The sequence below is a fragment of the Nomia melanderi genome, chromosome 12 (genome assembly GCF_051020985.1).
Source record: "Nomia melanderi isolate GNS246 chromosome 12, iyNomMela1, whole genome shotgun sequence".
Taxonomy (NCBI): domain Eukaryota; kingdom Metazoa; phylum Arthropoda; class Insecta; order Hymenoptera; family Halictidae; genus Nomia; species Nomia melanderi.
Genome location: NC_135010.1, coordinates 13,465,132 through 13,484,894, shown reverse-complemented (window position 1 = coordinate 13,484,894; position 19,763 = coordinate 13,465,132). Strand labels below are relative to the sequence as shown.

Below are 19,763 nucleotides of genomic sequence, written 5' to 3'. Positions count from 1 at the left end.
GCCGCCGCCGCCGCGCTCTCCCGTTTCCTCTCGCGGTCGTTCGCGGATGGAAAAATCAGGCCACCGTCCCGATTGATCCGATTACCTTCCATCGGAAGGACGTGCGTCGCATTCCTTCTGTCGAATCCGACGTACGCGGCGCGGCCCGATCGTCGGCCCCACGCGCGCGACAGAAACAATCGGCCCGATGTAAATGGAATTCGAAATCGCTAAGCGCATCCGGAGCACCGTTCCCCGTTTCCAACCGCGTCAGCTCGACGTTCCCGCGAACGGTCCGCGAAACTGTCGAGTTTCGGCGCCGGACAGCTAGCTTAAATTCCTCGAATCTCGCGTTCTCCGAGCGAGAAACGCGAACGAGCGAGAATACCGAGTGTCCGCGAAGCGAAGAACGAACGAACGCGACGGAATCTGCTCTCGGTGCGCGCGATCCGCTTACCCGATCGAAGAGGTTTATTACGGACCGCGGGATCCGGGCCTCGTTATCCACGGAATCGAATCTTATCTCGAAGGTACGAGGCCCCGGTCGTCGTTCGGCATTATCTCGAGCCGTCGGCGGCGCGAGGCGCGTGGGTGGACCTACAAACTGGGAACAGCGGCGGGACACGGGTTTTCGGCGTGTTCGGGCGTCCCGGAATTGCCGAAGTTCGCGGCGGAGGAGATTCGACGGAAAACCGAACGCGGAAAGTCCCCCCCGCGAGGGGTACGCGTCGACGTTGCAGCGGACAACGAGAAGGAGAGAGAAAGGGAGGAGGCGGAGGGAGGATCGTAGCGTGGTCGGGTGACGGGACGTCATAAAGTCCCATTCGTGTCGATAAAAACAAGCAGCACGGAATACGTACGTTCGGTATAAAGAAAATAAAAAAAAAGGAGGGGAAAAAAGGAAGGCAAGAAGGAAGGATCGAGAGATAGAGCGGGCGGCGGAGGGTTGGGGGGCGACGCTGGCGGAGGAGGAGGTGGGGGAGGAGGACGGAACGACGACGAAGCATCGGGCAGCGATCCAGCTACGAGCCAACCGATCGTTCCGAGGGTCCTGGCTTCCCACTAAATTCGCAATATACGATCCCGGGAAACCAAAACGAACCAGCTTTCATGACGTCGCAGGGAGGTGCCCTCTCCTGTAACGATACGATCGAAAACCTCAGACACCGAGGTATATAGAGGTGGCAGGGTACGGTACTCGGTCTAAAGGAGGCCGAGAGATCCCGTCGATATTGCCGCGCTTGTCAAAATTCCTTTTTCATCGGGAGCCGTTTCATAATTTTTATGGGAGCCCGTTTCTCTCGTTCGAAGAAGGTTCGGGTCCGCGGACTGCGCGCTCGCCGGAGAAAGAACGGAACGGAACGGAACGGAACAGAACGGAACGGAGCGCGTTCGCACAACGCTGGACACTGTCACCGATGGTCGCTCCGGGCGCACCCGGTGCTGGCAACGTTCTCGGAATCTCACCGGGATCGCTCCAATTAAAGTTCGCTCGGGCGTGCGAGTCGATCCAACTACAATTTATTCCGGCGTCGCATCGCAAATAATTTCGTGAACGACGGGACGAGTTTCTTCTCTCTCCACCTTTCGTTCTGTTCCTTTTTTCGTTTTCGTTCGGCCGCGAGAGGACGATGTAACGCGGCGATTTCGCAACCGGTGCGAGCCCCGGCTCGGCTCCCCGCGCGCGCGCGCGCGCGTCCGGCCCGGCCCGGGAGCGAGAGAGAATTCTTCCAGGTAGAGAAGTTTGGTAACGGAACACCTACGACAGGTTAGCACTGTGGGACACCCGGTTAGTATGTTATTCGGCGTTTCACGCGGCACCTTTCGCCCGTACGGCCGCGACGTTCCCCAGGGGGAGGCCGGGGGAGGGAAGAGGAGCGCGCAGGCATATCGCGAACGGCTTGCCGTGTGGCATCCGAACCAACCGATTCCCATTCACTCGGAGAATTTATGTGACGACGGGTAAACCGGAAATCATGGATTGGATGTCCTCAGAGGCTCCGGGGCCCCTCGACGCGCTCCGCGCCTACTCGATAGTCCGCGGCGATACTCTTTTCGACGCTCTCGCGAAGGTTAACCTATTCCCGCAGCCACGCATCGGAACCTCCCGAGGCCGTAGCCTGCGTTATTTACTGCCTGTGGAACGTCGTCGAAATCGGGGATGCGCAATATCATTATATTCCTCCTCGCGCAGGATCGTTGCGAATTCTCGCGCGAATCTCCGGATCGGATCCGAAAGAAGGGAACTAACGAAATATTACTGACGATCCCCGAGCTCCCCTTCGCCGCGTGTCCTTCCACAGGAACGTCCTCCGGCGACGAACACTAAAATACCGCTAAGGAATCGCCGCGAAGAAATTGAATCGTCCGGCCGATCGTGGAAACTTCTCGGGGAGATCGGAGTAATTGAAGAGTCCCGCGGACTACGAGCAACGACCGATCTCGAGTGGATCGGGTTCGAACTACGAAAGCGTCCTCGTACTCCGGCTCGTGCTCCGATGAGACTGCGCGACCGCACTCGTCTTTTCCTTCGGTCCCTGGTACACATTCGTCGCATCCAGCGTTTCAAGGGAATCCTCTCGGATCCATCCGCGATTCCGAGACTTATCGGAAAATGTCCCGTAATTAATTACTCCGGAGTGCGAGGGAAATACAAGGGGAACGAAGTAGAAGAGCACGCGGCGCGAAGTAAGTTCGCAGAAAGGCTCGGAGTAATTGTAGAATCTGGCCGGACGCAACTTGTCCTTTGAAGGGACAAGTGACGGGCGTCGTTCGTGGGCTGCGGCGATCGTCGCTCGATCGCGGAGGATGGTAGCCTCCTCGATGTGCCACGGAGGACGGCATCCTCTCACCCGTCGTCGTCGCTCGCGTCGTCGGATCTTCGATCTCCGGCCGGAGATCTCGACGGTGCACGCTTCTCCGACACCGGGGGAACCCGGGGAACGGTCTCTTCCTCCGTTCGGGTTTCGTCGTCGGCCTCTCCGCGCGCCTCTCCTCTCCTGGTAGCCCCTTAGGCGCACTGTCAGCCGGCGCGAGCGACAATGCCCGATGCGAGATAAAGCGAAACCTTAAGGGACTCGGCAGCCCCCGGTCTCCGTGGAAAGATACATACCTCGAGTTACGTACTTTCGTATGTACGCGGTCTCGAACGACACACGGTCCAGATCGAAGATCTACTTCTCGGGATACGCGCGGCGTATCCATCCTCCGACTCCCTCCGTGCATCCTAACCTATTCCCCGCGATATAATGCGCCGAGATAGCGGGGACACACCGGTAGACGGCAAGGTGCGACGCCGGGGACGTCGTCGTCGGCATTCGCGACGTTCCCCTCCTCCCGGGACGAAAAATTTTCCTCGCCGACGCGTTCGATACCCGCGAAACGGAGGAACGACTTTCTTCTCACGGTTTTACAAGTGGTATAACCCGAAGAGAGGCGGGAGAAACGCGAGCGGGAGAGTATTTCCTCGAGAATCGAAGATGTAATTTTTGAAGCGGGATAAATGTCTGCGTTTCGTTCGAAAGAGCTCGGAACGGCCCCAAAGGAGAGATACGTGTTTTACTTACACACGGCCGTGCGGGTATAGAGAGACCGAGCTACAAAGAGAGGCCACGGAGTGCCGCGAGACCAGATCGAAGATCTACTTCTCGGGATACCGGCACCACCGCCTGCCTACGCCTCGCGAACGCTTATTTCTCCGATATAATGTACCGAGATAGCACCGACCAAATACGTAAAAGGTACCACGCGTCCCTCGCCACAGGGAAGGCTGTTCAAGGATACGACGCAACCCGTTTCTAACGAGCGGAACACGCTTTCCCGAGATAAATCCTCCCCCGATGAAAAATCGTGCGCTCGCGGCTAGAAATTTCTGGTATTCCACGACTAACGCGGTTCAAAGCACCAACGGGCGGGTTATTAATCGCGCGGTGTAACAGTTCAATCGGACGGTGTTCGATGACATGCGAGATTTCTCGTTTCTTGTGCAGCTCGTGACCGAGGTTCGTTCGTTCGTTTCTTTCTTTCGTTGATTTCGAGATCGCAGGAGGCACGATTTTAGGCAGAAACGCGAGCGAGCGAGCGAGCTTTCTCTAGGCGTCGCCTCTCGAAAATCCGCTACGAGGAGTAGAGGCGAGTCGGAAAGTGGCGAGGTGGGCCTGACAAGGCCCCTTCGATGTCACCAAACTCGTTCCTCCGTCCACACCGCAGGGGCCCAGCCCACTTTACGACTCGGCCCCGACACGGCTCGTCGCGGCGACCGCCGAGACCTCCTATCCTAATACGAGCCAACACGGTCCACGATTTCTGGGACGGTCTAACAGTTCTTATATAATACGCCGTTCCGTAGAACTTGAATTTTATTCGTGATTACGTAACGACCGTGTCGGGCGTGCGTGTTGTTTAGCCGGCGCGTCGGACCTTCTTTGAATTTCATTGAAACGCGCCGCGGAACCTGGCCGTGGAGCGAACGTCGGTGCTCCTGACGCGATATCCGCTATATTTGTCCGACGTTAAATCCAATACAACGGAACTGCGGACCGTTTTGCATAACAACCCGACAGAGCGGGTCCCCGCGTATCGTCGAGCGACAGGACGCGTCGCGACGCGACGCGACGAGACGGGACGAGAAGGAAAAGAAAGGGTGGACGGACGAAGACGGCGGAAGAGGGAGAGAGGGAGAGAGAGAGAGAGAGAAACGAACAATTTTATCAGCCGTATTTCATCCGAGACTCCTTTATTCAGTCGATAATCGGTGTACCCGCGAAATAAATTATCTTCCGCGAAAGCCCCGATGATTTTCAGCGGCGAGAAAAACGAGGCGATAAACGCTCGCGGCTGCGTAACGAGAAATCGCGTGTCCCCGAGACACCCTGGGTCCCGCGTTACCCCCGCCGATATAATTTCTCGTATTATACGCGGGGACGCGTGTACCAATCGTATTTCACTCGAACCGATTTTCACGCGTTCGCCGCGAATCCCACGCGAACCGCTCGTTTCCTTCGCGCGGAAACAGCCCACCGAATTATCCGCGCTAATAGCCGACAGCCAGTATGCATATATTATCCGGCTGTATAGGGAAAATTACGTAAAAGGGCGAGGTGATCGCCGCCGCGGCAGCTATATACGGGGAGCTATTTACCGTTCAACGTCGTCAATTTTTCCCCGATTTTAACGCGACACAGTATACGATACGAGCCTCGAGATAATTGGTCCGTCAAATAATACACGATGCATAAACGTAACACCCCATCTTTCTCTCTTTCTCCCCCTTCCCGCTGGCCTCTCGCTCCGACTCGCTCCGGCCGTTCTTGCATCCTTTATGGACTCGAAAGCGCGAGCCTTCGTTTTATAGGCGTATACATAATTAATTGCCGTGTTCTCCGCCTTCCTCTCTCTCTTCCACCGTACTATATTTACATATATTCTCGCTTCCTCGTCGGTTGGTTCGCCTGGCCCGATACAAGGAGACCCCATTTGCCCTCTTCGACTTTTTCTTCCTGCGTCGCCTCTGAGTGGCATTTTAAGGATCTCCTCCTTCTCCTCCGCCTCGATCGGACTCGGTTCGTTTAACGCGTGTCGCCTTAAAATCGAAACGATCCTCGTTTTCCCTATATTTCTCGCCTTTCGAAACCGGCCGTTTCCGATCGGACTCGCCGGGATACTAATTCGCGGCGTGACTGTCCCGTCGTTGTGTCATTCCCGACGGTCGTTTCCACGAGTTCCTAAATCTTTTCCCTCGCGAAGCGTCGCGTACACGACATCGTCACGGCCGCCGCGAGATCTAGCTCGGCTATCGATCCCCGAGCAGCCGGCCGGTCTTACCGCGGACATGATCGCGCGATCTATCGCGAACCATCCCGCGATCATCCCAGATGGCGGACGTCTCCGGTGGAAAGGAGCGAGACGGCGAGGCTTTAACGTCCCTTTTACGACCCTTTAAAATACCATCGTCGCGGCAGCTACCGGGGGCTCTCTTAATTATTTTACGAGAATTCCGACGACAATGCTCGGCGGCAAAAACAAGCGGTAACACCCTGTCTACCCGCTGGCTTGCAAGCCGTGGAGATTACGAGCGCGCGCGGCTACCAGTCGTCCCCGACCGCGCTCCCTTCTGCGAAAATTTTCAGAGGTAGCCACTGAAAAGGTGTCGTTAAGACGCGCGCGAAACGCGCGACAGCCCGATAACGAATTCCAGGGTGGTCTCTATAAAGATATCTCCCCGGCTAATAAAGATATTGCTAATTAAACGCGACAGAGAATACGATGCGCGTTTACCCGAGTCAGCGAGCGGCCAAGTTTACGTGTCCTCTGCAATTACTGATCATGGGATATTATCATTATTAATATCCCGACGTATTTACCCGCGCAATAATGAGACGCCATCATCGTCGATTACGCGAGATCGGGGGAAGGACACACGATCGAAGAGGAAACTATCGCCTCGGCCCGAGATCCCGCCGGAGATCTTCGACGAATGTCGCTTCTGGATTTAAAAATACATCGCGACGACACTGATTAAAGGAGATAAGGAGAAGCGTCACGGACGCGTCCGCGAGCGGCGAAGCTTTCCAGGCCGGTCCGCCGTTGATATTTTACGGTAAAAGTTCGTACGGGCGATCGCGAAAGAATGACGAGACGAATCGCGCATGAATAATGCATTGACATCACGGCATCGCGAAATAAAAATCATCGAGTGTGGCCGATTCCCGAGGTCAACGTACCGTGCGAAATTAATAATTTTCGGGTTTCGCCTCGATCGGCCAAAATACGCGGCCATTAATCAGGCTGACATGTTCGATAAGTCCCCCGGCGAACCATAATTTTTCGTCTTTCGCATGTTCTCCACGGAAAAGAGAGAGAGAAGGAACGAGAGGGTGAGAGCGAGAGAGGAAGAGCGGGAGATGCTTGTGGTTCGTGCCGTCTGTACGCGTTCCGAGATACGAGAAGAAAATTAAGTTACCGTACGATACTTCAAACGGCGGGCACGATAAAAAAGGATACAAATGTTCGTCTAGCGCGCGTCTGCCTGTAATTGATTTAAATCGTTGTATATTGCCGCGTTTGAAGGTATTAGCATACGGGAAAGGCGACGGGGCACGGCGTCCGCGCGATGGAATTCTTTAAAGACGCGTCTCGCGAACGTGTCCGAGCGGCGGGATGGAGCGGACGTGTAAGGATTTTCGAAGATACGCGCGTTCCACGACAGCTTCATCCGACAATTTATAACTTCAGCGTGAACCGAGCCATCAATTCGATCGTAAGGAAGTCGTGATACGACTTCTTGTTCTTATTCATTTTAATCCGTGCAACGGAGGAAGGGACACACCGTGGAAAGGAGACGGAACGGCGAACGGCGTAGGAAAGAAACAAATCGGGCCCGGCCCAATTAGGGATTTATTTATGCTCCTGCGGGCATATTAAACGAGCGAAAATATGAAGGCAAAAAAATTGAGAGGAAAGTCGCGGGAACGTGTCCACCCAATTCGAGCCAGGCGATCGTAGATACACGTCGCGCTTATAAAGACCGTAGCGGGTCCTCGTTAACGAACTGCCAGGGCAGTTAAACATAAATTGCAGCTTTGAGCCGTCTCTCTCGGCTGGCGTGTCCCGGGCATTCGGTGCGTGCAGCCTCGCTTTCTCGCCTTAAATCCGCGGCGAACCGGCCGAACGGCCGAGAGCCTCGCAATTTCAACGCCGCGAAACGGTCCCGCGTGACGACGTCTCAGAAAATCAACCGGATCAATTATTACGCCTCTCAATCTCGATCGTCCGGTCCGATCCGGCTGTCGAATTTACTTCGGAGCTCGTCGTGCCCGCTCCTCGTCTTTTCTTTTCGGCGATGCCGGCGCGGCGCGGCGACGCGCCCGTGCGCCGGGGTCCGGTTTTCGTGAAACGCGGCACGCAGACCAGGAACCTTTCACGGTTTCCTTCGGCGAGCGTTGCGCGACCGCGGACGAAAATTTCGCCACCGCTTTATATGTGCTTGCGCGTCCCCCGCGTAACACGACCTATCGCGAAACTAGTCGGGACAATGCGATTCGACTGGATGCCACCGAACAGGGACGCGCGACCTATTCCGGAGGGTTAACATTTTCTGATTCGCCAGAGGGAAAAAAAGAGGAGAGCGGCGCCGACACCGTTTCACGGCGAGTGACGGGGAGCCATTCTCTTTGCCGCGAACCGAGAACGAACGAAAAGAGGAGAGCAAAGAGCACGGAAAGACGGACGGACAATGTCGCCTCGTTTATCAGAGCGGTATTGTGGGGGCCATCGTTGCCCTTCTCGACACCCTCTTTGTTGGTTACATCCAGTCTACGAGAGCCCCGAGACCGTTCAATCCTTTCTTTCGTCCCGCCCTCTGTCTCCCTCACTCTCTCTCTCTCTCTCTTTCCCCGTTCCACGCGCTCTTTTCATTCTAGCCCGAACCCCGCGCGAACAGAACTCGGAAAGAAGAAAACGGTAGAAAGACGATGACGCACGACCGGGGACGGCGTGTCCTCGTTCTCGCCTCGCGGTTATCTCTTTAAAAAGCGATTGTACTCGAAAAAATGGTTCTACGCTATCTGGGAAACGGATCGGCCGGGCTGTCGAGCCGAAGGTGGAAGGTTCGCCTTGTAACGCGTGTCTCTTTTTTTCCTCGTATCCCGTACCACCGGGATGAATTACGACTCTGCTCGAATTATTCGAGGAAACCACGATCGCGCCACGATTTCGGGCCATTTTCTTCTTTTCGTACGTATCGGAGACGCGACACGTAGTCGATCCGGCGTGCGAGACTTAAAACTCGAAATCCCGGGGTTTATTTTCGACGGAACATTTACGCCGAGCGTGGCGATGTATAGTTACCGGTCGCAACACGCGAGCGGAAAAATCCATAAAAGTACCGGGACGAGCTGTCGATGCAGAAAGGAACGGCGAGGACGGCAACTGTTGGCGCATTAAATTCCATCGTCCACGCTCCCCGGCCAGGAGTTATTCACGAGCAAATTGCCGGTTCGCGTTTGAAAGGACGCGAAAGAGAGGCGGCGCGAGGGAGGAACGAAACCGTACGAACTAGGATAAAGATGAAATCGTATTTTACAGCGGGAATCGCGAATAGCAGCCGGCTCGGCTCGCGCGAATGGGCTTCACGCGGTGAGAGCCGGCGATTCTCCGCGCGACCCTTACCGGAACGCTTCGCGGAGCAACGCGGGCGATTAAAAACCGTCGTCCGAACCGGGACACGCTGATATTTATTGTTCGTACGTAGGCATCGTACGCGCGCTTCGCCGCAGAGCCAAGGCTATTTGCTCTTTCCCGCGTTTATTGCGAACGAGCCTCGCATTTACGGTTTGCACGGATATTAGGCTCGACGCGGGCACGTTTAACGCGGGCCGCGATAAGATCGCGCACGAAATTCTTGCTAATTTGGCGGGGCCGGGCACTCGGTAGGTCGGCGAGAGACACGGGGCACGGTTCGTTTAACGGGAACGCAAAGGAAACCCCGTTGGAAAAATGTGGCGGGTCGTGCGCGCATATAATTCCGGCGCAATTTTAATTAACGGAAACCGGGAGAGAAGAGAGGCCCGATAAATTGCGCGGACGTGCGCGCGATTCGCGGACAAATTGCTCGGTGCTCGTGGCGGAGAAAGACCGATGTAGGAGGTGGAGAATCTAAGAGACGCGAGGAGGAGAAGAAAGGCGAAGGTTGAATCGCGATTTAGCATCGGTACATAAGAACATCCTGTAGCAGCGGGGCCGTGGTGTGTCTACGCGAGGCGTTACATAATTTAGCGGCGTGTAGGTCGCATAAGTTAGAGGGCTCGGTCGAAACCGGGGTGACTATAATTTCATCTCGGCCGGTTATATCTCAGGGCCTAAACCCCGACGAAATGTTGAAAATAGTAGTACAACCGATTGCTTTTAAGGAAGACCACCTCTTGGTTGCCGGTCGATTCCATTCCATTCCATTCTGTTCCGTTCCGTTCCGTTCCGTTCCGTTCCGTTCGGTTCGGTCTGTTCCTACCCTGTGCTCCTTTTTCCCTCCCTCGTCTATCACGACGGAGCAACGGGGCCGAGCGCCGGTGATTCGAGGAACAAAGTTATTCCATCAAAGTAGTTTAAAGAAACCGAAAAACCGATAGGGGGTATACACACCACTTCCCGATCGCCGTAAACGAGTCGTTTAACGACCGATGAAATATTCGTCCGGTAACGGTGTTCCGTCTGGCCCCAAGTTTCCTCGCTCGCGCGCGTTTCACACTTCTTTTCTCGCGGAGAGGTTGCGAAACGGGATTAACGAAGGCTAACGTCATGTGCCGTTCGTTATCATTAAGTTAATGTTCTATGACCGCGCGCTTATGCGCCAGAGAGAAAGACGTTTAATTTATAATTGGGAAGAGAGCTTAGGAGGCTGAAATTTTTTATTCGCCTTTATATGCGTTTTTCATGGGATACCGCCGCGGGACGGGTGGCAGAGACGCCGAGGGGGAAAGAGGCAGGGCGAGACAACGGTGTTCCGCGAGGAGGCATTATTCCTCGTAAGATAAGGCAAAAAGAGAAATATATTTTTTCCGGGGGCATTTGAATATTTCATTTTTTTTTCCCTTACGGTATAACCGAGGCCCCGTTAATCTCCCGACTTATCCATTTTTGCATTGTGCCGCGTCCCTCCTCGCCCCGCGACGGCTAAGTTACGATTCCCCGCTAATTACCGCGTGAAATATTTGCGCGGGAGCGCGCAGACCGAGCCGTCTGATCGCGAGATACATTCCTCTGTATACGGAATAATATCGCCGCGGCTATCTGATTGAGAATGTAATTTATAATCAAGACCGGAGGGGGATGGGTTACGCGTAAATAGATTGATAAACAAGATCCGTGTCTATTAACGGGATATCCCCGTACCCACATCAAACGGGACCCGCCCAGCGGGACTGACTTCTCGGCCGGAGAAAAAAGCACTTGGGGGATCTTGCTCGAAACTCTCGAATCTTACGAACCCGGAGAGAAAAAGAGAGGATTCGAGAAAGAGCGAGGTAGAGGGAGAGAGAGAGAAAGGGAGAGGAGGAAAGAGAGCGGATCTCTCGTAGCGGCACCGGGACTCGTACACCGTCATAGATTTCAACGTAAGTCACCGGGAATCGGGTCCGCGTCAGGTACGCGGTTGATTTTCTTGGGCGCCCCAGAGCTCACGCATGCCCGGGCCCAATATCTCGAAGATCTCGGGCCCGCTGCGTTATAACGTAATAATTTAGGCCGGTGAATGCGGACCACTCGTAAAGCCGTCCTTCGGGGGCGTTTAACTTGCTTTTAATGATTCCGAGGCGTGGACAGGCCCGATCCGGATTTTGAATGGTGCGTCGCCGAGGAAATTAGCCGCGGCGGAACGGTGCCGGCCACCTTTCAACCCCCGGTTCACCGATACCCCGGACTCGTTCTCATTCGTTCGAGAAAATATTAAACAAACGATCTCCGGGATAGAGTCAGGAAAAAAACAGAACATTCTTCGTTCTAAACAGCGAGCAGCGCAAAGAATGTTTTCGAAACTGTTCCGAGATTGAGGAGCGTTACACTGGTCCACGGACTAATAACCGGGACCAGGAATTTACAAACAACGAAACCTGTACTACCACCGGCTGATCACGAAATCTATTCACCGTTTCGTTACGCGCCGCTTTTCCACCCCTGTGGACCGTGTCGGCCGATCGCTGTCATAAACCTTGTCGGCGGAAGAAAAACCGGGGGAGCGAGTGTGCCGTGGTAAACGGAAATCTCGGGATTCACGGTAACGCGACGAGTCGAGGTAGCCACCGAAAGTACCTGTCGCCTGTTACGGTCGGCATAAACATCGACGGATGCCTCGCATCTGGCCGGCACGTGGGTTTCCCTCAGGTGTTCGTGCTCCCACGAAAGCGTTTCCATTTTGACGGTCACCGGCCAACCCCCAAAGCGGAGTAGAGTCTTCTCTACACACCCACTAAGAACTTTCCTGTGCAGTAACCGGTGGATCTCAGGTGCGGGAGACACGGTCCTCAACATGTGTTTCGTATTAGCGGCGCAGGACCTTTCTCTACCCGCCATTAAACGCGCCAGATGAATCGTGGAAAAACGCAGGAGGTACGCCTGCATCTGGCTTAAATCGTTTTATTGGCACCGGCCAGGTCCCGCAGAGCGGAAATGGTGAAACCGCCCCGAGGACGAGGCCGTGTCTCGCATCATGTTCGCAGAACCCCTATGAAAAACGTGGCCCAACGCAAAGGCTTCGATGAGGATTGTTCCTAAACCCTGGTGATCTCCTAATGAGAATGTCCTTCCCTTCCTAAGAAACAGATGAAAGCAGGTGCAAGGATGCTGCGCCCTAATGTGTTGTCCTGATTATTTCTCTTCCCTATGAAAACTCCAATGCATTTTTACTGTGTAAAGAAATACTAATCCTACATGTAATTCTTCTAAATAATAACACATGCCTCAAATACAAATTCTACTAAAAGAATAAAATCAAAACTAGTCCCATTTATCTAGCTCCATAAAGATGCAAATATTTAGCGAACCACAATTCCTCTTCGCATTTTAAACATAAAATAATAAGATTACGTAGAAATGCACACATATAAGCACATATAAAGATACCAAACAATATTCATTCTCTAGACTTTCTACAGCTCTTTCCAGAAGGAACCGCCATATTTGCCAAACCCCGACGCAAGGTGCAAAAGACGCCATATTGGTTTCACTCACCAGAGTAACTGCCATTCGCTGAACTCGTCACGGTAGCGTCGCGTCTCATTGGAACTGTGCGTTGATTTACAGCCAGGAAGACGAGAGCACTCGCGTTACTGTGGAAAAGGAAATAGATTGAACATCGGCGAACGAAGGCAGAATCGAACGTGACGCATGCCGCATCTACGATCCTTGTAAACTAACGACGATATAAACAGACCCCGACCACCCGTTGTCCCTGTGTACATAGAGCCACCAGCCGAAACAGCAGGTAATTTCTAACTGGCCCTATTCGACCGTACGGACGGACAATACCGGGAACGTCCGCGTTGTTTTCTTTACGATCGCGAAGCTGTATAATTTGAACCGCGTGCCAGTGACCCGGTTAACCCCTTCACGTATTATTTACTTTCTCTGCTAAGCCCGTGTAACATTTTACTATCGGCAATTTGGAAGAAAAGCAGCCAAATCTTCCATTCTACTTTAACCAGAAATCCCATTTGAAGATAATACATTGATAATGGAAAAATAGTCTTTTCCTTTGACCCATGTGCAATGAACATTGATTTCTGTTTTGTGAGGTTAATCCTGAATACATGGTCAACCGTCTCGAGAGCGGGAAGGGCAATATTTTAACATCTATTTTTCACAGTAAATTCGCGACCTTTCTAGTTGCCTACAATCGCTAGAGTCGCTGGGACCATATGGGTCCTTTTCATACCCGAGAAATATATAAATAAAGTGTTCTCACCAATAAATGAATCAGTTCATCGTCGGATCGGTCAGAGCGTCGTTTCGTGCACCACATAGCCATATTGTCTTTTCCCCCACCACCGCCTTCTTCATCTCATTAGGCGCAACACATCGGCGCAGTAAAGAATTATTTCAAATTGATAGCCAATAGGAGACGCCGACGCTAGCGACGCAGGTGCCATTGTTTTCGGGAATACGCGGGACGATCGTCGCCAGTGAAGTGAGGAAGTAGTGCGGTAATTAAAGTGCTAATTTGCATATAAAACGTGATTAGTGGCTTCGTCGTGATGAAGAAACGGAAGACCTGTCCCTCGAGCATACTGGGCAGCGTTATCTTCGCATCGGACGCAACGATATTCGGGTAAGTGCTTGTCACGCATTCTAAACACCATTGTAGCATACTTGATGAGGCGTTTAGAGAAGATTCGATATTAATTGTAATAAATATCTTCGAATAATGGATTGGAACGATGTACTAACGTTGTCGAATGAGTTCAACGTTGATATTAAAGATTATTCTATCTTTTATCTCCAACGAACATAACCTAATTTTTATAAACATTCACCTCCCTCAATGTTACTTCCGCATAGCAACAGGGTAAGATGTCCGTACAATCAAAATGGCGTCTAAAGAGTACAAGTACACTGAAATATAACTGAACGAACACAGAAAAGAGTAATTAGTAACACGTTAGTTAACGGATGGGCCAAAATGACCAATTAATTTCTTTTAGAATTACTGCAAAGGTACAGACATTTTAAGACACGTTTAAAGAAGCTGATCTAGCAATACCTAAACTGAAATCTTAATAAATTCACGCATATAGCTTTCATAAAGAAAAGTTAAGGAGACAATTATGAAACAATGCGAAAACAATGCGATTCTTAACAAGCAATCAGCAAAATCCATAGCGCAGCCATTAAACTCGGAAGGTCAGCTAGGCGGAACCTTCCAGAAAACTCGTAGAAACGTTAATCGCGTCAATGATCCGTGTTTACCGTCGTCGGGGGTAAACCGTGTCGTCGAGGATGACGAGAAACCGCGCAGTAAGCTGCCGAAGGCTTAAGCGATAATTGTTTAGCTTGCGCAGTTAAAGTTCCGCCGGAACTCCGGTAGTAACCGGATATTAGCCTTCGTTGTTTTCGTTCCTCGTCCTTTTTCCGCGCGACGTTTTCTCGACGCGGAAATCCGCGCTAGAACCGAGTCGGCCCGGCGATAATACGTTTGTCCCGCGCGCCACTTCGAAATTAAACTCCGCTCGCGACGAGCGGCCCCCGCGGCCCGGGGGTTTTATTAGTTTTAAACACGCGTTAAATAAAACGAGGCTAATCCGGCTCTAAGATCAGACCGTGGTTTAGAGACGTAAACGTTCTTCGGGACGAACGGCCGCGAGGGTCTCGCCCTCGCGGGATCCCTTTTCCGTTCGGAGGGATTTCGTTCCGAAAACGCAAGATTTCCTGCGAGCCCTGCCATCGGGGAGGCTGGCCCGCTAAATCGTAGGTAAATCAGGAGATACTAGCCACTTCCGAAATTATATTGGGACACTCTTCCACCCCATGTTTTTATCGCGTCCGTTGCGCCGATTCATACGTATAGAGATTACAGGATTCCGATGGTTATCCCTTCTCTTGCGTACAAAGATTTCGTGGTCATTGGATTGTTTGTTTAATTCAATGTCCGGACTACGGCGAAGCGCACGGTAAGGGTTGACGAATTCCCGCGGCGCTCGCCCCCGGTGATATTAGTTTCTCGAATTCGAGGAACGAGAGAAGTTAATGGCGTCGTTCAGGGCGGATCGTGATTCCGCAGAGAACGGGTCTTTTTCCCGAAGAGAAGGAACACCGTTTCCCCGGAAGAAAGTAGCTCATTCGTAGTGGATCGACCCTACGTTTAATTAGGCAGCCTCTTTTCCGAGGTAGTCCCCTGGAGAGCGAAAAGAATCACGAGGCGAGACCGAGATATTCTCCGTCTCGGAAAAGTCTTTCCCCGGTGTCACGCGGACCCTCTCAATCAGCGCGCGGATTACTCTTTTAATTCATTTTTCTTTTTTTCCCTTTCTCTCTCTCTCTCTCTCTCTCTCTCTCGCTTTCGCTCTTTTCTTCTTCTTTTTTTTAACTAACTCGACCGTGTCCTGGCTCGCTCAATCGAAGACAAACGCGCTCGTTTCCGCGAGAGCGTCCGTTCAATGGAAGCGAGACGAGGGACGAAGTAGCCTCGTAACTCTCGTAAACACCGGGGACAATTCGTTACAACATTAACCATTTTTCCATATAAATCGGGCCGCTCCGTCCCGCGCGAATCCTCCGAGGAAACCTGTTTTCGTCGCAGTCGATCCTCGGGGTGATCGATTGTTTAATTTCATTCGTCCATCGATAGACTCGAAATTTTCCGGCGAAGGGAAGGCGCCGAGGAGAAAAAGGAAACACAAGACGTATCGTAACTTCGTTTCTTTCCCGATTCATTATTGCTTATCGGGTCGCGCTCCCCCAGCATTCAGACTTTCCCACCCTTCTTCCCGGATCGGTTGGAATTGTGTCTTGGTCGATTCCCCTTCCTCCTTCTGTTCCCGGCGAATGAATGGCCATAAACGTAAACCGTGTTCTTTTAAGTGAGGCGCGTTTAGAAAGATCGCCAGAGCATGTATGAGCGCCGGGCTTTTGAGGGAATCGTTTCCATCCTTTTCCTGCAGCCGCGCAGCCTTTTGAACGTCTCTCTTTCTCTCTCTCATTTCGATCGTTCCGTCTCTGTCCCCGGATCTCTACCGATCCTCTTTCTCTCTTTCCCCTGGCCGCGTTCTGGATCCAGTAAAAGCGGGGAGACTAAACGGTCCGTGGCTCGACGGTATAGGATCCGACTCGGGTTCTCGAGAGGGTGGGTAGTTTAGACGAAGGCGTAGGGTAGGCTTCGCGCGGATAGTAATATTCTTGAACCCCCAAGAGAAGGCTTACTGCAATAACCCCCGCGGCTCAAACTCAAAACCCACCGTTCACTCTATGTATCTCTTTTACCGCGTGCCCCACCCCCCGGTATCCTTTACCCCTGGCTGCCCCACCCCCTACACGTCCCCGGCTCGCTATAAATCTTAGCCACCTTTAAAGCGGACGAACGGGACACGCGGGGCATCGTCCCGCGGTCGAAGAGAAAAACGAAAGCTGCCACGGGAGAGAATTGCCACGTCGGTTTCCCGGACGGCGGATCAATCGTGTCGATCGCGAAAACCGGGCAAACCAAAACAGCGATGCGTAGGATTCGGATGAACGAGAGACCCCCGACCGTCTCGCTCCCCCGACCCCCGCGCTTTTCTATCCCCGCGGAGCGATGGTATCTCGTTCACCGAGTGTCCCAACTTTAAACGACGTTATTGAAATTAATTGGTCGAATAAAAGGATCGCAGCGGAGCGCACGGAACTCGGGAAGATTAAGAGATTATCGGGGGAAGCAAAGCTAAACGATAATCTTCGATAATGAGACGGTTTCCGTGGAAGTAAACAGTTGTACGCCCAGGAAACCTTTGCGAACGAGTTGGCTCGAGTGATTCGCGGCCGAGAGCCGTGCTCCACGTCGTTGAATTTCATAACCCCCGCCTCGTTTATCTCCGTACATACGATATGTATCTGGCTACATCGATCTGATAACCATTTTACTGGGTGCTACCTCGTCTATTCGCTATCTAACCCGATCTACCGGCCGCGGACTGCCTTCTGTACCCAGCGTAACGTTATAATTTCCCGGTGACCTCTCTACTGGCGATGCCACTGGAAAGTCCGGCTCAATCGCCGCGGAACGTGCGTTCCCCGGGTCCGATTCCAGTTAAACTCGTTCTCGGTAGATTTCCCATCGATCCCCGATGAAAATTCGGAAAGTATCGAGCGACGGTTCTCGCGTGTCGACCGTACCCCCGCGTTCGAACGCTCTAAACCGCCGCCTCCCGCGGGGAAGAGAGGGCACCTCCTCCTTGAAATTAGTAGGAGCTGATCGAGGGGTAGAAAAAAAATTGGCGGCAATAAAAATAAATTACATGCATCGTAACGCCCGGTAGTACCGTCGGGAGAGCTCGCAGGCATCCATCCTGCTTGCATACTTCGGGTCCTGATTAAAATTGGGGTGCGGCGGGAGAGAAGCGATCGGTTTGCCCCGGGCCTCGTTCCTACGGGAGAGACTGTCGTTCTCGGCCCTCTTTCCCCCAGCGTTTTCGCTTCGTTTTCCTCGTTTTAGCTCGCTGTAGCCGGGGCGGATGCTCGCGCGCAGTTCATTTCACGAATGAACCGCCTCCGCCTTTGACGCGGCGGTTAGCCGCGTTTATCAACGCTATCCATCCGTATCTCTGTCGCTTCTTATCTTAACGGGAGACGGAACTATTCACGCCGTACTGTCGGACACGATCGAACCGCGAGACGATGATCCGGTCGCCCGTGTTCGCCGATCACGGGTGGAGCGGTGCCGCGTCACCGGGGTTTCAGCGGCGCAAAACGTTCCTCTCGATCGGCAATCGAATCTCGTGCATGATTCATTCGATTAGCAACGGAAGTTCCCTTTCTTAGTTATCGGCGAATCGAGCGGCACAGTCTGAAAGGGAATAGCGGGTGGTGGGGGAGGACGGGACAGATAACCGCATCCTGTTACGCGAGCGTTTTGCATGCGCCGCTCGAAAGAAATACACCGGGGAACATTGATTTTCTGCGTAACGAAGAAAACGACGGGCCGCGGGGACGATAAGGGAAGAGGGAGAAGGAGAGTGAGAGGAAACGAGAGATGACGCGGAGTCGGACACGGGGAGATAGAACGAAAGAGGCGGCGGCGAGGGACGCGTAGGCGTAAGAAACTCGCTGCCTCTCCTCGGCCTCCCGAGGTAAAGCGTAAGAGGAGCGCCGCTCGCGGCTCGCGCGAGCTGCAGCCGCGCGCGCTGTATCGACGCCGGCCAGGTACTGTTTTCGCATTTATTTAAAGCACAAGGACACCTAGTCGAGTGTCCAGGCATCGCAGGCCGGTCGCAAAGTGCCAAGATGTGTCCTCGTCCGCGTAATCGAGTCGCGAGGCTAGAACGAGATGGTAACGTCGTGGAAACGGAAGGCGCGCGAGGGACGCCGGCCAGAGAAAAAGTGAGTGAGAGAGAGAGAGGGAGAGAGAGAGAGTGAGAGGGAAAGAGTAACCGTGCGAACCGTCCGGTTCATTACGCGCCATTATCACTAATAAATCGTCCCTGGGTAATAGCCGGACATCGGAATTATCAATGATTAAGGATCGGACGATATAATCGCGTTATTTGTCGTTATCCGAGTCGATCGGGCGACATCGGCAGCTGCCTGTTTGCGTTGCGTTAATCGCCGCTGCCGACGGACCACGACGCTCTTTTATTTGGCCGACGATGTAAATACACGCCACGCGGAAACATTCCGCCGCGAAATTTAATGAACGGTTCGGCCCATTACCGGAATGATGAAGGAAGATCGGCGTACAAGTGTTCGTAATGAACCGCTTGAACGAATACGCGCCCGTATGCGCCGTGTGTGTACATATATCGATGTCCCTGTTCGGCGGGGATGCAGCCGGGGACCGGTGTAGAGTGGAAGGAGACTCGGGATGGCCAGTAACTTCCTGGGAAATGATGTGTCCGATGCCGAGGTGGTAACCCACGGATCACGGGACGTCCGCCCCGTTGTCGAACGATCGCGTGCACCGCCGCACCGAGTGCGCTCGTGTGTACGCGTGGGCGTCTACGAGTTTGTTTGTAAACCGTCTCCCTTCGATCAAGCTCGTTTCCATTGCCCTCGGGATCCGGTCCGTCGATCCTGCGGGGATTAAGACCTTCCATGTAAATTCGACCGTCGTAAATACGACCGGGGCCAGTTTGTCGCGAGGACTTTTCCCGTCGTTGCTCCATTTCGCGTGATCCTGCAGTCCTCGAGGAACGATCCGTACGACTGTAGCCTAGCGCCGGCACTTAGCGATGCCTGGCAACACTTCGAAACAACATTGTCGTTCCCGATACAACCAGGAAGAGTGGAAGCGTCGACGGGAGGGACGGCTTCCCGAAGCGGTTATCGCGACCGAGGAGGAAACCCGTCGAAAAGCGGCGGTGCACGGTTTTATTAATGGTTCGTCCGCAACATAAACACTTTACGTAAAGGTATTATCGATCGATAAATCGGAGCCTACACGCGTTGTCGTCTTCTATCCTGTTCTATCAGCCGGGACGAGGACGCTCGATCATCGTACCTAAGATACTCTCGCGAGTGGTAAACCACTCGCTCCTCGTCGTCGTCGCCGAATCTCGGTTTATCAGGCAGCCTTCGTCGATTCATCGCGAATCGTCGCGATCTCGCGTTCT

General features: G+C 53.1%; 1 protein-coding gene and 1 long non-coding RNA gene across 2 annotated transcripts in view; one reads left to right on the top strand and one right to left on the bottom strand.

Annotated features, from left to right (window-relative positions):
* The window catches only part of LOC116433684 (uncharacterized), a 215,443-nt gene extending 201,436 nt beyond the window's left edge, over positions 1-14,007 (bottom strand). Inside the window, exons 1-2 of the mRNA XM_076372844.1 lie at positions 13,433-14,007; positions 12,700-12,797 (exon numbers count right to left, since the gene is read on the bottom strand). The gene's annotated coding sequence lies outside the window, so the exon portion shown is untranslated. The remainder of the gene's footprint in view (positions 1-12,699; positions 12,798-13,432) is intronic.
* A 4,409-nt stretch (positions 14,008-18,416) lies between these two features.
* Positions 18,417-19,763, top strand: part of LOC143175166 (uncharacterized) — an 81,532-nt gene continuing 80,185 nt past the window's right edge. Inside the window, exon 1 of the long non-coding RNA XR_012999875.1 lies at positions 18,417-18,534. This is a non-coding gene — a long non-coding RNA (uncharacterized LOC143175166). The remainder of the gene's footprint in view (positions 18,535-19,763) is intronic.